General features: G+C 45.0%; 1 long non-coding RNA gene across 1 annotated transcript in view; it reads left to right on the forward strand.

Annotated features, from left to right (window-relative positions):
- Window positions 1-20,508, forward strand: part of LOC308385841 — a 122,908-nt gene that overhangs the window by 83,232 nt on the left and 19,168 nt on the right. The window lies entirely within an intron of this gene.

Raw genomic sequence — 20,508 nt, forward strand, 5'->3', positions numbered from 1 at the left:
GCAGGTTAACAGGTCTGTGTGCTTGTAGACGATTTGTCACATAGTAATCAAGAAGATGTGACAGATAATGATAAAAGTGAAGAGAGGAAATGAGAAAAAGTGAAAGATGATGAGAGGACAGACTGTTAGAAATGTGTTAGATGACGACAACAAGAGCAGCAAGGCACATATATCCTTAAAGGTGCAAGTGTTTAAGTATAAAGTAGTAGAAGACTGCTGTCCTGCATAAATGTTTAAGAGACTTTGTGAATCACAGTGCCGCTATCTGTCACGTGGTGTGACTACATCATATTATTCCTTTACCTTGTTGCCTTGGAAACACTTTGCCTGTCAGTACTGAAATTTAGTTTAAGTTGAATAACTGATACCTGGTCAGACGTAGAGTGACTATATTATATTTTCTGGACCGTCAAATACAAGAAACTAAACCAGTAAACTGAACATGACACACACCAGACAGGAGACTATCAAAGTAAAACAAACGCACAGAGGGGGACACAGAGGACAGAGACACAAGGGGAACCTAATGGACAAGGAACCAAACAGAGAACAGAAGAACCTCAAAACAGACAAAACTAAAGACTACTAATGAGCCTAAGACATAAACCATAATACAAAAATGACACCAAAACACACAAAACTCAAAACACTGGGTCAAATGACCCAGATAAATGACAATTCCTTTTTTTTTTTTTTTTTTTTTTTTTTTTTTTTCCCTAAATGACATCAGAAACAGCAGTATGCGACATTACGTGATGGCAGAGCTTCAGTTCATCCTTTGTCATTTTTTTTTTTTTTTTTTTAATAAATAGGACAGGGGGAATGAATGAGAGAGAGAGGGGGAGAGAAAGAAAGAAAACCAAAGGGGAGAAGAGACGGTGAGAAGGGGGGGGAAGAGAGACAAAAAAAAAAAAAAACTCCTGGGTCACCTGTATGGAGAAAAAAAACAAAAAACAAACAAACAAACAAACAGAAGAGACAGCAAACAACAAAGAGCAACATAATAATAGAGAAAACAAAGCACCATCACAATAAACTAGCTAGTCATAGATATCAGTATTTACTAAGTAATAAACAATATTGTGCAGCACGCAAGATAGACAGCGCACAGTGTGCTTTGAGGCAGCAGCCAAGAAAGCTTTAGTCCGCGTCTGTGAATACCCATGTGTGCATACCTGTGTGGATCAGCATGCTTGCATTCCAAAGGTTTCTCCATGTAATGATCTGCTAGGGAGTGTGGGGGGGCCTCAGCCCCGTCCTCCAGGGTGTGAAGCGGGTATGGAGGAGATCAAAACTCCAGACATCCAGAGGCCCCCAGAACACAAAAGACCATGGAAGACCAACAGAGGGGCAGCCGCGCCACTGTTCCAGTAAGAGCTGAGGAGAGTCCCAGATGAGGGCTCACTCAGCAGCCGCGGAGCAGAAGCCAGGGGGGGTTGCAGTGACGCGCCCGTGAGCTCCGCCGGCCCCCAGCTGCGCCTGAGTGACCGAGCCCTAGGCCGAGAGGCCGGGGGCACCCCACCTCCAAAGGGGGCCCGAGCGGGCCCCAGGCCCCAGGCCCCGACAAGCGGCCGCCAGGGAGTGAGCCGGTGTGTACCCGGACGCCCACCCCCAGACACAAAGAACCACCAACACACCGACACCTGAGGGAGTCCGCCACCGGCAGGGGAAGTGGTGGTGGGTGGAGATAGGCCTCCAAACCTTGGAGGGCCTGAGGTGTCCCCAGAGAGGTGGCGTCTGATACCCAACCTGACATATAGACACAGACATACAGGCACACACAGACACAAACATCCATTCCCACCCTCATGCTCTCATATGCACTCACTCCACACTCAACCAACGTGGAGACAGACATAAAGAGACGCTGTACACACAATCACACTCCCCAAGCGTACTCTACAATCCGGGTCTAGGTACCCTTGCCCCTGGAGGGGGGAATTGCACCCAGACCCAGGTGGTGTTACCCTTTTCCCTGCGGTGGGGAGAGGCAGACCACCCCGACTCCGCAGCAGCAGGGAGGCCCCACACCCCAGACCGCAGTCGGACGGCCAACTCCTCCTACTAGCCCTCCCGCTCCAGCAGGCCGCAGAGAATGGGGGTGGGAGAAGACTCCAAACCTCCCTCCACCCGCTCATTGTAGTGTTGATGCATATGTGTTCTAAGGTGCAATTAAAACCCAGGAGGGCATGGAGCTACCTGCCAAGGAGCAGCAGGTAAGCGCATAGTCCCTCCTGCTAACCCTCAATGACTAAGTGTATTTAAAATTGAGAGGTGGGCAACGACGTCAGGGGTGAGGTATACACCCTGATGGTGATTTGGACTCCGTGATTGTGCCCACCCCCAAGATCCTATATGTATGTGTAATGAGAGTGTGAATAATGTGAATGTCTAAGATGTGGGATAAAATTGAGGCAGAGGCAACCAGAAGGGGACAGGGGGGGGGGGGGGTAGCCTCCTCTGCACCCTGGTGACATACCCCCACTCCAAGGCCCTGCATGTGTGGGTGGTTGTGGAGGAGCGGGAAGAGGGAGGCAGCTGGAGATGGGGAGGGAAGGAAGGGAGGGGCAGGTAAATGACAATTCCTTCATGAAATTATGAACTGTATAAATTACACAATACTAATATTGATATTTTCAATGTTTTCTGATGTTTTACAGAAAGAGGATTATTACTTATGAGAAGGTTCAATAAAGTCAAGATAACTTTTGTTTGGAAAAGTTCATAATGTAAGTCACCTGTCTGTCACCGGTAGGGAGAGTACTCAGGCACAGACTGGAATTCAAAGTTCAATACGACAGTTAATTTACACAACACCAAGCGCACAATATATACATGTGGGGGGAAAGATCCAGGGGTCCAGGGAGGGAAGGGAAAGGTCCTCTCACATACTTGTGCTCCACCACATAAATCCACACACCAACAATCCAAAGCAGGAAAGTGGGCAGCAGGTTCTGGGAGACTATTCACTAGTGATGGGCAGATGAAGCTTCATGAAGCACTGAAGCTTTTCATCCAATTGGTTCACCCCAGCACAAAGCGTCTTGAAGCTTCATTTGCTCTAGTAGGACATCTACTGGACGTAAAAATATTAGTTTGCATGAATTTGAAGAGTGTGGCATTTTGCACACAGCCTGTAAATGTCAACAACAAAAGGAGTGTGTAAAACATGTATATTGTAGTGATGGCAGTATACTGTGTATATTTATACTGGCAGTATGGAAAATGATTATTTGGAAATGCTTAAAATGGAAGTGATCATTTACTGTGAGGTGAGGTGTGGTTGGGGTGTGGACAGTGGTTGTGCTTTTGTAACGTTGAGGTATGGACAGCTACACACTGAGGCTTTGAGCCTCAGTCCTGCCCACATTTTATTCTGTAAAAACTAAATTTTCACTGCTTTTATGAGCTTTTTAGTGGGGAGAACATAGCTAGGATTTAATGATTTAACAAATCTTTTAAATCCTTTGTCCTCCACAATGCTAAATGGCTGGGAGTCCTCAATCACCATGCTAACCAGGTCTTCATCTATTTGAGATTGTTCTCCTGAGGAAAGACAACAAAAACAAAGCACAAATATAAATATCACACACGTAACTTATAACAGTTGTATAATATTGTTATATCATTTAGTAACATTACTGCATGCTATATTATCATTGCATTTGATGGCTCACCTGGTCTTGCTCCACAGTCGGTGTTCCTCTTATTCTCATGCAAAGCTCTGTAGTGCCTAAGCATGGATGAGGTGTTGTTGTTATATCCCAGCTCCCTGGCACATAGCAAACACTTCACCTTGTACAAAAGTAAAGACAGCTTAACATAAATTGTATTGCACCATCAGTATTATGAAAATACATCTTCTGTAGAAATTTACATACCTTGTTGAGAGATATAAGATCAAAATGTTCCCACACAGGGGAGGACATCCTCCTCTTCTTAGCTGGCTCCATTCTCTTCTCACTCTCCTCAACCTCCAAACTCTCTCCAAACTCTCACTAACCGCAACTCTCCATCAAACACCTACATTTTGTCTGAGGGGTTTATATCGCTGTCATAGCTCGCAGCAAAGTTCGAACTACTTCATGAACCAGTCACGTGGTACAGCCGGGCAGCGAGGCTTCGGACATCATCATTTTCAGCTCCTCCCATAAATGAAGCAAGCCTCGATACGCGCATCGCGGAAACGCCCTGTAATGTTCTGTCTCAAACTTATGAATAACGTGTTCGTAATCTGCTTCGTGAGCCACCATTATCTTTATTGCCGCTCGTCCAGTTCCACATAAAACACCCCCACTTTCGTGAAAACAAACACTCCCCGTTGCCACTACGGTGGACCACAAGGGACAGTAAGCACGGAGTGCAAACATTATAAGCAATATAACATCTCCCTTTTTTTTTTTTTTAAATGTCCGCCAGTGACACAGCTGGTATACATTTCAAAATAGAACATCCTGAACATGAGGATAAGGAACAGTTTTTCAACACTGCCATGTGTAAAATTACTGGGGCATAAAACTAACACCAACAATGCAATGCGGGATATGCACTCATTAGTACATGGACATTTGACATGTTTCCATTTTTTTTTTTTTTTTTTTTTTTTTTTTTTTTTAGGGCAGCGATCCGCCTACACCCTTTACAATCACAGGTCAAGAATAACCCTCGGTTTGACCACTCGTCCTGATCTGGTGGTCAGTGCAGGGCTAGTGTCCATGGTTGGCGTTTTAGTGTCTCTAGATGGCGACAGGGGCTCTGCTTGTTGCTGAGCTGCACTATCTGGCTGGGTGACCAGATCGGATGCTGGTGCTGAAGGTGCCGGTGACGCCTTGGCGCCTCTCAGGTGCCGTCGGTTACGCCGTATAGTCTGTCCCTCGCCAGTGCGGATCACAAAAGAGCGGGCAGTCTCTGCAGGTCGGATGATGACAGCCGGTTTCCAGGCTCCGGACTCGTGCTGAAAGCGAATGTGGTCCCCCTGCTGCAGCCTCGGTAGTGGTGTGGCGCTGCGATTGTAGTAACGCCTCTGATGCTCTTGTCTTTCCATCCGTGTTTTTTGCACAACCGTCGGGCTTATGATGCGAGGTACCAGGTGGCATCCGGTAATGGGAAGCACTGAGCATAGACGTCGACTCATGAGGAGCTGCGCGGGTGACCTGAAGCCATCGACTGGCGTGTTCCTTTGCTCCAATAGGGACAGGTAGGGATCTACTCCCTGAGCATGAGCTTTATCCAGAACTGATTTGGCCGTTTTGACTGTTCTTTCGGCGAGGCCGTTGCTTTGCGGGTACAAAGGACTTGAGGTCGTGTGGACAAAGTCCCATGTGACTGCAAAATCCTTGAACTCTCGAGAGCTGTACTGTGGGCCGTTATCTGAGATAAGCTTCTCTGGTATACCATGTCTGGCGAATATGGCCTTGAGCTTTTTGATGACGGACCCTGCAGTGGTAGAGAATAGCCTTTCGACCTCAAAATAGCGGCTGTAATAGTCCACAACTACCAAGTAGTCCCGTCCACGCCATGTGAAGAGATCTGAGGCCACTGCCTGCCATGGTCTCTCAGGGATCTGGTGTGGGATGAGAGGTTCTTTGGAATTCGCCGCGCGCCTCTCCTGACATATGGAACAGTTTTCCACCGTGGCAGCTATGTCCTTGCCCATGCCTGGCCAGAAGAGGGCGTCCCTTGCTCTCTGCTTACTCCTCTCAATCCCCATGTGCCCAGTGTGGATTCTCTCCAGCATGTTGTTTCTTAGGGCTATTGGCACTATAATTTTGTCACCTTTGAAGATGATGCCATGGAAGTGTGAAATTTCATCTCTGAAATTCCAGAAGTCCAAAAGGGTTTTGGGGCATTTTTTTCTGTCCTCAGGCCAGCCATCCTGCACAGTTTGCTTCAGCAGGGTGAGCTGCGGGTCGCATCCTGTTGCAGCCTGTATCTCTGAGAGTTTTTTGTCACTTACTGGGAGGCTGTTTATCACTGAGTGGATCTGGTCCTCCATGCCTTCACTCAGCGTGCTGTCTTGGTCGGGCAATGGTTTCCTGGACAGTGTGTCAGCCACAGGTATGTCTTTTCCGGGCCGGTGCACAATCTCTATGTCGTATCTCTGCAGCTGTAACAGCATGCGCTGCAGACGAGCAGGGGCTACAGAGATTGGTTTCTTCAGTATGTGCTCCAACGGCTTGTGGTCCGACTCGACGATGACTCTCCTGCCGTATATGTAGGTGTGGAAACGCTTGCATCCAAACAGCACTGCAAAGAGTTCTTTTTCGATCTGTGCATAGTTGACTTCTGTTGGGGTCAGTGTCTTTGAAGCATATGCTATTGGGTGTCCGTCCTGCATCAACACAGCTCCCAAACCATACTTCGATGCATCTACCTGTAGCCGTAGCTCCTTGGTCGTGTCGTAGTATGCCAGTATGGGGCCTGGTTCTCTGGTTATGAGATCTTTCATTTGCTGGAAGACTCTGTCATGGGTCTGATCCCAGATGAACTCTGAGTCTTGTTTGAGCAGCTGACGCAGCGGTGCGTTCACCTCTGATAGTCGTGGTGCGAATCTGGACAGGTAGTTCGCCATTCCAAGGATTGTCTCAAGCTCATTCTTATTCTCAGGAGGTGGCATGTCCTTTATGGCCTGCAGTTTCTTTGGGTCTGGCTGGATGCCCTCCCGGGTGAGTTTGTGTCCAAAGTAACTCACTTCTGTGGCGCCTATGACACATTTCTCTGGATTGAGACGTACTCCTCGCTCCCGTGTGCGCTCAAGCATGGCACGGAGGTTCTCGTCGTGTTCCTCCTTTGTCCTGCCAAACACGAGGATGTCATCCACGATGGCTGCCACTCCATTGAGCCCTTCATACGTCTCATCGATTTTCCTTTGGAAAATGTCCTGTGCTGATATTATCCCAAAAGGAAGGCGCAGAAAATGGTACCTGCCAAAGGTCGTGTTGAAGGTAGTGAGGAGCGATGACTTGGTGGTTAGTTGTATGGCCCAATAGCCTGAGCGAGCATCCATGACACTGAAGTACTGTGCTCCTGCCAGCTTTGGTGTGATGTCATCCAATGTTGGAAGCAGGTAATGAGGTCTTTTGATGGCTTTGTTTAATTCGCGAGGATCAAGGCATACTCTGAGCTTCCCAGTACGCTTCTCTGCGACCACCAGTCCGTTTACCCATTCTGTGGGTTCTTTTACTTTGACGATTATGCCGTTTTTCTCCATGTCATCCAACTCCCGTTTCAGTCGTTCCCGCAGTGTGAAAGGGATCCTCCGGGGGGGGCACACAACGGGCATGGCGTCTGGGTCAATGTGTAAGTCGCATTCTCCTGGGAATTTCCCTATGCCCTCGAACACATCGGCAAACTCCTCCATGACGTTTGTGATCTGTACTGACATGACCAGCTTGACTAGGTTTAGATCCAGGCATGCTCTCAACCCTAAGATGGGGGGTGCTGCAGTGTCTATGTCAAAAGTCAGCATCTTGTGAATGTTTTTCCACCTGCACTTCAACTGGCATGTGCCTTTGATGTTGAGTTTTTCTCCTCCATAGCCAGATAGTGTGTGTGTGGGCGGTGCCAAGCTAACCTGCTTAAAACACTTCTTAAACAATCGGGCAGGAATGACGTTAGCAGTGGCTCCTGTGTCAAGCTTAAAACTCACGGTGTGATGCAGTGAGCCTACTTCTACGTCAGCGTAAGCCTGTTCATCGGCCTCCCCTTCGTTGCACTTTGTTATGGAATCTATGAATAGCTCCGCTTCATCGCTTGGAGTGTCAGGGTTGATAGAGTACACTGGGTTGGGTTGGTGTGGTGCTTGTGAACGGCATGCTTTGGAAAAGTGGTTCATTTTATTGCACTTTTTGCACCTCTTCCCTTTTGCAGGACACTCCTCCTTCTGGCTGTGTGCTCGTGCACATCTTCCACACATTTTTCCCATCTTATTATAATGAGGTGCCCTCCTATCTTTTTGCTGCGTACTCTGGCGCTTAGCGGATACTGCATGCGCGGGCGCTGCTCCCTGCAGGCTAGTGTGTGGGTCAACCATGGCTTTCAATTGCTCTCGTGCGATCTCATAGGAGCGTGCAATGTCTATGGCTTTTTCTAGAGTCAAATCTGACCCTTGGCTCAGCAGCTTTTCTCTGACTTGTGGGAAACTGGTTGCGAAGACAATCCTGTCTCGGACCATTTCATCACTGTTAACATAGCCACACTGCTTGACGAGTAACTTTAACTCGGTCACAAAGTGCTCAAATGACTCCCCTTCACCTTGGAGTCTTTCATTAAACTTGTATCTGGCGAAAATGGTGTTTGTTTTCGGCATGAGGTACTGTTCAAACCTGTCGAGATATGTGGTCAGCTTTTTAGCTTCTTCATCAGATAGCTGCCATGTGTTATAAATGTCCCTGCCTCTTCAAGTTCAAGTTCAAGTTCAAGTTCAACTTTATTGTCACTTCAACCATATACAGTTTAAAAATACACAGTGAGGCGAAACAACGTTCCTCCAGGAACCAAGGTGCTACAAGACAAGTTAGTGCAAAAAAAATAATAATATATAATATATCTAGTAATAATATTGTGCAAAAGAGCATTTACAGGTTGGTGTGTGCGATGGTTTGGTGGTGTAGGTCAGTGTGTTTGCGCTTGTGTTGGTTAGTCAGTCCAGTCTCAATGTTTTGAGGTATTTGAGTTAAGCTGAGTGATAATGTTAGTGTATGTGTGTGTGTGCGTGTTTATCAGTCAGTCCCTTTTTGCTGAGGAGACGGATGGCTTGTGGAAAAAAGCTGTTGCACAGTCTGGATGTGCGTGCCCGAATGCTTCGGTACCTTTTTCCAGATGGCAGGAGTGTAAAGAGTGTGTGAGAGGGGTGTGTCCGATCAGCCACAATGCTGGTGGCTTTGCGAATGCAGCGTGTGGTGTAGATGTCCTCAATAGAGGGTAGAGAGACCCCGATGATCTTCTCTGCTGTTCCCACTATCCGCTGTAGGGTCTTGCGGTCTGATATGGCACAGCTCCCAAACCAGACAGTGATGCAGCCGCTCAGGATGCTCTCAATAGTTCCTCTATAGAAGGTGGTCAGGATCGGTGGTGGAAGCCGGGCCTTTCTCAGTCTTCTCAGAAAGAAGAGACGCTGTTGGGCTTTCTTGTGCAGGGAGCTGGTGTTGAGGGACCAGCCGAGGTCCTTCTCCAGGTGTACGCCCAGGAATTTGGTGCTGTCAACGATCTCCACAGAGGAGCCGTTGATGCTCAGCGGTGAGTGGTCGCCTCGTGTCCTCCTAAAGTCAACAACCATCTCTTTTGTCTTGTCAACATTCAGAGACAGGTTGTTGTCCTTACACCAGTCCGTTAGTCTCTGCACTTCCTCTCTGTACGCTGACTCGTCGTTCTTGCTAATGAGACCCACCACGGTCGTGTCATCAGCGAATTTAATGATGTGATTTGAACTGTGTGTTGCTACACAGTCATGAGTCAGCAGTGTGAACAGCAGAGGACTGAGCACACAGCCTTGTGGGGCCCCAGTGCTCAGTGTGGTGGTGCTGGAGGTGCAGTTCCCGATCCGTACTGACTGAGGCCTTCCGGTCAGAAAGTCCAGGATCCCGGTTAGATCATGAGAGGGTGAAGACGCGTGTGCCACAGCTCCTGCACCTGATTTTACGAAATTTCGACAAATATCAAAGTAATACATCTTCTTCCCACAAAGCAACATAGGGATTGTGAAGAGTGCATTCTTCTCCAAATGCCTCCAAAAAAACTAAATCCGAAGCTAGTGGCGACAGAAACGACCGAATTTGATGTGGCCTCAACTGAAAATGACGGCGCCAAAGCTGGCACGCCAGTTAACTCCGCACTCGAGGAATATACACAAGGTAACAAACAAGTACTCTCTGCGATTACTTCCTTGGATAATAAGATAACTCAAATGAAAATAGACGTTTGCGACACCCTACGTGGGGAAATCGCAACGCTAAGGGCTGAAAATAATGAAGCCATCACAGCTCTAAAAACGGTAATGGAAAATTACAATGCACAGCTGAAAGATCTATCAGAATCAGCGACAATCACTTCTAACTCCGTGGTGAAACTAGAAGAAAAAGTCAAACAACTTTCTAATAAAGTGGAACAACTGTCCGAAAAATGCACTGATCTGGAAGGGCGTTCAAAGAGGAAAAATATAAGGATAGCCGGAGTACCTGAAGGTAGAGAAAAAGGTCAACGTCCTAGAGACTTTGCGGCAAGGCTACTACGAGACCTACTAGACCTGGACGAAACCCCACTGGTGGACCGTGCACACAGAGCCCTACGAGTGACCCCAGAAGAAGAGGCCCCGCCACGACACTTGATTGTGAGGATACACTATTGCCATACTATGGAAGAAATACTTCGAAGAATCTCCACCAGGAAAAATCTGAAGCTCGGAGATATCCGCGTTCAGATTTTCCGCGACCTACCCCAGGCGGTGGTAAAACGACGTGCAGCGTTTACTCCAGCAAGAAACCTGCTTCGAGACCAACCCGGAGTTAAATATGGACTTCTATACCCGGCTAAACTTAGGGTGACACACAATGGTACGGAACTGGTCTTTATAGATCCCAACGAAGCACTTCGCTACGCACAAGAAAAATTTGGATCTCAATAAGGACGGCATAAGGTAGATAAACCAGAGCTCTGCATCTGGCCCAATGACACGTACTTACTTTGATATAAAAAATCATCATTTGCCCAGGAGCTATGGACAAAGGAAGTTTTGAGATAGAATATTTTGGTAAGCTTAGTTTTTGTTATAGCATCCCCTCGAATTTTTTTTTTTTTTTTTTTTTGGGATACACGGAAGGGGATGCATTGCTTACGTTTTTTTTTTTTTGTCACGGTTACACACGGGTAGGGGGGTGGGGGGTGAGGGTTGGGACCCATATCTCGACTGTACGAATATGGAAAATACGAGAATTAAGCCGCCCTAAAGTATACCAATGCAAGATAATGGAAAGGTAAAAAATGTGGATTTAACTTTTTGTACTTGGAATGTAAAGGGTGTAAATGAACCTGTTAAAAGAGGCAAAGTTTTATCGTACTTGAAATCTCTTAACGTGGATATTATTTTTTTACAAGAAACCCACTTGAAAAATGCGGCTCACAATAAACTTAAATGTAGATGGATAAATCAGGTGTACTACTCAACACTTTCCGCCAAAACTAGAGGGGTAGCTATCTTAATCAAGAAAGATACCCCGTTCAAACATAACTCCACTATAGTTGATAAGAATGGGAGATATGTATTAGTGACTGGGGAGCTGCATACTACTCCAATTATTCTACTGAATGTCTATGGGCCCAACCATGACGATCCAGAATTCTATAGAAAGGTCTTCAGCTTAATTCCGGATATACCCAACAGTAATTTAATAATTGGAGGTGACTTTAACCTAGCATTAGACCCATATTTGGATAAATCCTTGTCCAAAAAAATCACACCGTGTAAAAGCAGTAATTTTATTAAAACATATATGAAGAATATGAATATCTGTGATGCGTGGAGAATTCTAAATCCATCAGGCAGAGAGTATTCTTTCCACTCCCACGTACACAATAGTTATTCAAGGATTGATTATTTTTTGGTGGATGGAAAAATGCTCCCCCTAATTCGAAATGCAACCTATCATAATATTATTATCTCTGATCACTGCCCCGTTACTTGCTCCTTTGCACTTAGTAACCCTATTAAAACATACAGAAATTGGAGATTTGACCCACAATTACTGAACGATTTAGAATTTAAACAATATATAAACTCTCAGATGTCTTTATTCTTTGATATAAACGATAATGCTGAGACCTCTCCAGATATACTATGGGAAACGTTTAAAGCTTATATCAGGGGGTTTATAATATCATATCAAGCGTCACGGAACAAAAGGAATAAATTAGAACAGCTAAATTTAGAAAAAAGAATCCACGAACTGGACGTCAATAATGCAATGGCTCCTTCTTTAGATAAGTATAATACTATTTGTGCACTAAAATATAAACTAAACCAAATATTATCTATTAATATTAATAGAACTTTCACTTTTGTGAGACAGAACTATTTTGAATTTGGGGATAAACCCCATAAGTTGCTAGCCAGACAACTAAAGAAACTAGAAAATGATAGAGCGATTCATAAAATCAGAACAAGTAACGGAAATCTGGTCACATCACACAAAGATATTAACGATAACTTTAGACAGTTTTATGAATCCCTCTATACTTCTCATCCCACTGCAGGGCCTAATGAAATGCAGGAATTTTTAGATAAATGTGATCTTCCTGTGTTAGACCAGACAAATGCCAATATTTTGAACGCTAAGATCACAATTGAAGAAATTACAAAATCTATCGGATTACTAAAAAACAACAAGAGTCCAGGCCCTGATGGGTTAGGGAATGAGTTTTATAAATACTTTAAGATCAAATTAAGTCCATATCTATTTAAATTATATAACCATGCATACAAAATGAGCACCCTACCTCCAACATTGAATGAAGCAACTATTATAGTACTTCCAAAAAAAGGCAAAGCACTGGAGGAAGTGGGATCATATAGACCTATTTCTCTATTAAATTCTGATCAAAAAATTCTGGCTAAAATACTAGCGAGTAGACTTAATACAGTAATAGATAAATTGGTGCATCCAGACCAAACAGGTTTCATTCCAAACAGGAGTTCTTTTAATAATCTTCGACGTCTATTTAATATAATCTACTCCCCCAAGGTACAACAGGACCTACTTATACTTAGCTTGGATGCCGAAAAGGCATTCGATCATGTGGAGTGGTCCTACCTCTTTGCAGTCCTAGAAAAATTTCAACTGGGACAAGATTTCATCTCTTGGATAAAACTACTTTATAATAATCCCACAGCCAGAATTCTTACAAATCAGACATTATCAACTCAGTTTAAACTCAGCAGAGGTACAAGACAAGGATGCGCTCTTAGTCCATTATTATTTGCCCTGGCTTTGGAACCCTTAGCACAGACAATTCGAACCCATATGGATATACACGGTTATGATACAACATACACTTCTAATTCTATATCGCTCTATGCTGACGACATATTATTATACATAACAAAACCATTAATATCCCTCCCAGCAATTCTCTCCGTGATTGATAAATTCAGTACTTTCGCAGGCTACAAGATTAACTGGGGAAAAAGCGAAATACTGCCCATTAAATTAGAGAATAAACAATGGCTTACATCTCTCCCATTTAAAATAACCTATGAAAAAATCACTTACTTGGGCATTACAATACCAAAAAAACACAGCTCCCTAATGAAAGAGAATTTTCTTCCCTTACTGGAGAAACTTAAAAATAACATTCAGTACTGGAGGACACTTCCTATTTCTTTAATAGGGAGAGTGAATTCAATAAGAATGGTATTTCTCCCGCAGTATTTGTATCTGGTTCAAAACATCCCAATTTTCTTGCCCAAATCTTTTTTTAAAAAGATGGACGCCATCATTATGCCATTTATATGGAATTATAAAACACATAGAATAAAAAAAGACCACCTATGCAAACATAGATCCCTTGGTGGACTTACACTACCTAACTTTATGTACTACTACTGGGCATCAAATTTAAGAATAATTTCCCTTCTATTGGATGACACAGCAATACTCCCTAACGGCTTACAGATGGAGCGGGAGGATTGCCTTCCTTACTGTGTTGGTGGAATACTACTCTCTCCTATTCTTTTGACAAACTCATATTACAATTCGAATCCAGTGATTTATAATACCGTACAAATTTGGAGACAAATAATTAAGCACTTCAAATTGAAAAAACTATCAATGTGTACACCCATTACAGCTAACCCCTCTTTCCTTCCATCATGTGTAGACGGAGCTTTCAATATATGGCAGGAATTGGGAATTTGTAAATTAAAGGATTTATACCTAAATGATACTTTTATGTCATTCCAACATTTAAAAGATAGATTTGGATTGCCTCACAGTCATTTTTTTAGATATCTTCAACTAAGAGACTATATCCGTACATACCTGCCACAATTTGAAAACATATCGTCCGATCCTTTGGACAGATGTCTTAGTGATGGAAGGGGGTTTGAACAGAGAATTTCATTATTTTATAATTCAATACAGGAGATGAGTATACCTTCAACTACTTCAATCAAAGAGGAGTGGGAAAAAGATTTTGGGACTCTCCTATCAGAAGATTTCTGGCAGGAGGCCTTACACAACATAAATACGCCTTTTATTAATTCCCGTCACTGTTTAATTCAGTACAAAATTATACACAGACTACACTATTCAAGGGAAAAACTTCACAAAATGTATCCAGAGTGTTCCCCCCTCTGTGAAAAATGCAAGATACACTATGGAAATCTGTTACATTGTTTTGCACTATGTCCAAGGCTTCAGGGTTTTTGGTATGATATTTTTACTTATATGTCTAATATTTTTAAAAGTAAGATTGAACCAAATCCGATAGTAATCATCTTTGGGATTTCCAACGAAACACAAAATTTACAATACTCTCAAAAAAGGTTTATGGCATATGCTTTGATTATTGCAAAGAAATTGATCCTGCAGCTTTGGAAAGGCAATGAAACTCCTGTATTAAAAATGTGGCTTACTGAACTTATAAACACTCTTCACCTTGAAAAAATAAGATATAGTATGAATGACAATGTAAAAGATTTTGAATTAATCTGGCACCCTTTACTTATATACCTTGGGAAAATATAAAATTTTGTTTACTTGTTTCTCTTCCCTTTTGCCGACAGCCGGGGTATTGGGACCCCTTATGGGTGACTGCGGGGTTTTTTTTTTTTTTTTTTTTTTTTTTTTTCGTTGTTGTTGGTGTTGTTTAATTATTTGCCTTATTAGTTTAGAGAAAAAAAGGAGCATAAGCTATGTTATGTCAATTTGTAAAAACTACAATCATGATACTTGCTCTCAATAAAAATATTTGAAACAGAAAGTCCAGGATCCAGTTGCAGAGGGAGGTGTTCAGGCCCAACAGGCTCAGCTTTCCGATCAGTTGTTGGGGGATGATCGTGTTAAATGCTGAGCTGAAATCTATGTACAGCATTCGGACGTGTGAGTCCTTCTTGTCCAAGTGTGTCAGGGCAAGATGGAGTGCAGTGGAGATGGCGTCGTCCGTTGAGCGGTTATGGCGGTATGCAAATTGCATTGGGTCCAGTGAGGGGGGCAGCAGGGTCTTGATGTGTCTCATGACGAGCCGTTCGAAGCACTTCATGATGGTGGGTGTAAGTGCGATAGGGCGGTAGTCATTGAGACAGGACACAGAAGACTTCTTGGGCACGGGGACGATGGTGGTGGCCTTGAAGCACGTGGGGACAACGGCACTGCTCAGAGAGATGTTGAAGATGTCGGTGAGAACATTTGCCAGCTGATCAGCACATTCTCTGAGCACTCTGCCTGGGATGTTGTCTGGTCCAGCAGCTTTACGTGGATTGACTCTGCGTAGAGTTTTCCTCACCTCAGCTGTAGTGAGACACAGGACCTGGTCGTTCGGAGGAGGGGTGGTCTTCCTCGCCGCCACGTCGTTCTGCCTGTCGAACCGAGCATAGAAGTTGTTAAGCACATCTGGGAGGGAGCCGTCACTGTCACAGGCAGGTGGTGTCGTCCTGTAGTTAGCGATGGCTTGTAAGCCCTGCCACATGCGTCGTGTGTCGCCGCTGTCCTTGAAGTGGTTGTGGATTCTCTGGGCGTGTGCGCGCTTCGCCTCTCTGATGGCCCGTGAAAGTTCAGCCCTCGCTCTTCTAAGCGCCACCTTATCTCCCTCTTTGAAGGCAGAGTCTCGGGTCCTTAGAAGTGCACGCACTTCCGCAGTAATCCACGGTTTCTGGTTGGGTCGTGAGATGATGATCTTGGAGACAGTGACGTCATCGGTGCACTTGTTGATATAGCTGGACACTGATGATGTGTACTCCTCCAAGTCAGTGAAGTCGCCGTAAGTTGCAGCCTCTCTAAACATGTTCCAGTCAGTGCTCTCAAAACAGTCCTGAAGAGCAGAGATGGCTCCTGCTGGCCAGGTTTTCACCTGCTTCAGAACCGGTTTTGATCGCCTGACGAGTGGTCTGTATGCTGGAATTAGCATAACAGAGATGTGGTCTGAGTAGCCGAGGTGGGGGCGGGGCTCTGCCCGATATGCGCCGGGGATGTTTGTGTAAACAAGATCTAGCGTGTTTTCTCCCCTCGTTGCAAAGTCCACATACTGATGGAATCTAGGAAGCACTGACTTGAGATTTGCATGGTTGAAGTCCCCAGCAACAATAAACAGTCCATCCGGGTGTGTATTTTGCAGTTCACTGATCTTTGTATACAATTCCCATAGCGCTTCCTTAGCATTAGCGCTAGGTGGAATGTACACTCTGTTACACCCCGGCCTAGGCAACCGGGGTGCAACGTAGAAAAACAAAGATAAGGAAAATAAAACCACGAAGGCTCTCCACCAAAATCCCCAAAACGAAAATATCCCATGACGAAAGTATTGACAAACCCATTCACAACTATTTACAACAGACTATTTATTTACAACAAAACACCAAACTATTTACAACACGGGGGAGATCGCGACCATGACACACTGAAACACAGGGTTTAAATACATAGAGGGAGCAATCAGGAAATGGACCACAGGAGGGAAACACAGCTGGGGCAAATTAGAACTGACGAGACAGGGAAAATGTAAACTGAACACACTAAGATAACACAGACTTTCAAAGTAAAGCAGGAAATACATAAGTCATGCAAAAACAAAACACTGACACACCGAAACGTAACATTTCCCCCTACCCAAAAATCAAACATGTAACCCCAAGTGAAAAGTTTGATTCAGACAAACGAAGGCTGAAACGAAGGCAGACGAAGCTGATGGAGGCTGGAGCGGTCCCACTGACCCTCCAGCAGACGACGAAGGCTGGAGCGGTCCCTCGGACCCTCCAGCGAAGGCGGATGAAGGCTGGAGCGGTCCCACGGACCCTCCAGCGACGACAAACGAGCAGCTCACTAGCTGCACACATAGACACGCAGCCCACCAGCTGCACACACGGACACGCAGCCCACCAGCTGCACACACGGACACGCAGCCCACCAGCTGCAGAAGGCTGGAGCGGTCCCTCGGATCCTCCAGCGAAGGCGGATGAAGGCTGGAGCGGTCCCTCGGATCCTCCAGCGAAGACAGACGGAGGCTGAAGCGGTCCTCGGACCCTCCAGCGAAGACAGAAGGCCGAAGCTGTCCCTCCTTCGGACCCTCCACCGATCCCGGACAAGCCCCCATATGTTACACCCCGGCCTAGGCAACCGGGGTGCAACGTAGAAAAACAAAGATAAGGAAAATAAAACCACGAAGGCTCTCCACCAAAATCCCCAAAACGAAAATATCCCATGACGAAAGTATTGACAAACCCATTCACAACTATTTACAACAGACTATTTATTTACAACAAAACACCAAACTATTTACAACACGGGGGAGATCGCGACCATGACACACTGAAACACAGGGTTTAAATACATAGAGGGAGCAATCAGGAAATGGACCACAGGAGGGAAACACAGCTGGGGCAAATTAGAACTGACGAGACAGGGAAAATGTAAACTGAACACACTAAGATAACACAGACTTTCAAAGTAAAGCAGGAAATACATAAGTCATGCAAAAACAAAACACTGACACACCGAAACGTAACAACTCCGATAATGAAAACAGTGGTGAATTCCCGTGGTAAGTAAAAAGGTCTGCATCTAACAGTCACAAACTCCACCAGCGATGAGCAATAACTAGAGACTAGCACAGAGTTCTTGCACCATTTCTCGTTGATGTAAACACACAAGCCGCCACCGCGAGTCTTACCGCACAGAGCTGCATTTCTGTCGGCGCGAAACGAGGCCAGCCCGTTTAGCTGAATAGCGGCGTCCGGTACTCTTTCGCTGAGCCATGTTTCCGTGAAAACAAAGACACAGCAGTCTCTAATCTCACGCTGTGTGGCCTGCTGGAGTCGGATGTAATCCAGTTTGTTATCCAGGGAGCAGACGTTGGATAAGATGATGGACGGTAGAGCCGGCCGGCTAGGGTTTGTTTTTAGCCTAGCACAGACTCCCGCCCGCTTGCCGCGCTTCCGCTTCCTCGCGCAACGCTTCCGATGTCTCCACCTCCGTCCGCCGGCATCAGGCAACGCCGAGGCTTCGAGGCCTGGTTCGCGGAGCAAGCCGAGTTCACGCAGCGTTTCCCGCAGCCCCTCCTGGATGTCGTCAACTAGGTTATTTAGGTTGAAAAGTGTCTGGCTGTTGTATGCACGAACACCGACACCAGTTGCGACGTTATCCATACATAGTGCAAAATAAGCACGCTACACACAGAAACGTAAACAATAAACAATGCAGCACCAGTTTTGGCTCCGGAGTGGCCGCTGCGTGCTACTGCCGCGCCGCCAGCTTTAAACTTTCTCCTACCCACAGAAGAAGATAGCTGCACTGGGTCTCCTCGGGCTTGCCGCTTAGCGGGCCGCTAAACATTAGCTTCACATGTTGTACGAACCTCCGCCAGGCATCGGGAAGATTGGCTGAATCCCAGTCCATCCATGGTGCAGGAACTCCCGACGAATCCATTTCGCTCTGTCAGTGGGCGTTTAGTTCGATTTACTCTGACACCATGTAATGTTCTGTCTCAAACTTATGAATAACGTGTTCGTAATCTGCTTCGTGAGCCACCATTATCTTTATTGCCGCTCGTCCAGTTCCACATAAAACACCCCCACTGTCGTGAAAACAAACACTCCCCGTTGCCACTACGGTGGACCACAAGGGACAGTAAGCACGGAGTGCAAACATTATAAGCAATATAACACGCCCCCTCAATTACTCGACACAAGCTTTGAAGCCTCGATACAGAACGTCACATCACTACTATTCACAAAGAGAGATGAATCTCAAAAGGCAAACTCACTCATGAAATACAGAAACTAACACTAACGCGTCTCAAACAATCATCCAGCGATGAGAAGATCCGAGCCCCAGCCATAAATAGCCATGGAGTAATCAACTGAGGAATTAGAGCCAGGTGCGTGGGCCAAAGGCAGGAGCCTGCAGTGAGCCCCGCCCGGGCAGAGCGACAAGGGGGAGAGAAAGCACAGAGAACACAGAATAACCACAGCATGTGGAGACATGAGATTTGAAATATGAGTGGATTTCAAACTGTGCAGACTGATGCACATAACAAACATTTTTATTAAATGTGGCGATTGAACATTTCTTACTGGTTACCCTAATTACCCTAATTTCTTACCCTAATTACTACAGATTACTGCTAATTATTTACTTAAAAAAATCAGGTGATGATTGAGCAGTATGGCTCAAGAAATGAAGGAGTTGAAAAGAGACCCCTTATGTGTATGTCCCAGTGGCTTGAGGCCCCAGTGGTGTTAAATGTGGTCTCTGTCCATGTGTTCAGCTGCTGTTAGGGTGAACAACTGGTTTTCTGCCTGTATAAAGCTGTGTGTCATCTGCAAGAGGAAAAGATTTGGTTTTGATATTGTTGCAAATGAGTAATCACCAATTTAGTATTGATGATTCAGTATTGATCAGTATCTGAGGTTTTTTAGAGGAAAAAAGTCGCACTGATGATGAAGAAGTATCAGAACTTACAAAGCCAAATATGACACTTGGCATTACAGCCAGCAATATCTCACTTCCTCTTTCAGCGGGTTGTAAGCAGGAAGGCCAAACATAGTGCATCTCGTGTTTTAGTCAGTGAGTTTCTCAGTGCTTGCTTCTTTCTGATATGATGATCACTAGTTTACAGGGTTTATTGTAATTCTGCTTCATTTCACTCTAAAACTGTGAGACTAAACTGGGACTTGTTTGGTAAAAAAAACAAACATTTGATGCTTTTGTAACCTGGACGTGTGTCCCTCTATCTATAAAGAGATGATCTATACTGCTCGCCCAAGTGCAATGTCTACAATATCCGAATCTAGGTTTGGGAAGGTGATTGGCAGTAGCAACTTTGTAAGAGCAATAAGACTTCCAACCCACATAACACGCACAACCACAGGTTTGTGAAACAAAGTTTGCTTTATATATATTTTCTTTGAATCAGTTCCCTTTGCTCATCCTCAATGTAGGGATACCTTCAAATGCAGTAACGATCTCAAATGCATCACAAAAATAATTGAAACAATCAAAATAGATGTAAGACAAGAAAGAACACACAATATTTCAACACCCCAAAGAAAAGGAAAAAGAAAAGAAAATAACATGTGAGTGTCCAGTTCCTTATGGTGTCAGTTTATTCAGTTACCCACTGTCTTGGGTTGAGAACTGAAAAGGACCTGAATCTCAGGCGGGGAAAAAGTAGCAAAAGAAAATGATAAGGTATCTCTCAGGTGGGCTTCCTTTTGTTTTTTCTCTACCGCCCTCCTGGTACGGCAGGCATCAACGTGTCAGCGTCCTGACACACAGAAGGCCTCCCCAGCAGCAACAGTGTTCA

The sequence above is a fragment of the Rhamphochromis sp. 'chilingali' genome (genome assembly GCF_963969265.1).
Source record: "Rhamphochromis sp. 'chilingali' genome assembly, chromosome: 18".
Lineage (NCBI taxonomy): Eukaryota > Metazoa > Chordata > Actinopteri > Cichliformes > Cichlidae > Rhamphochromis > Rhamphochromis sp. 'chilingali'.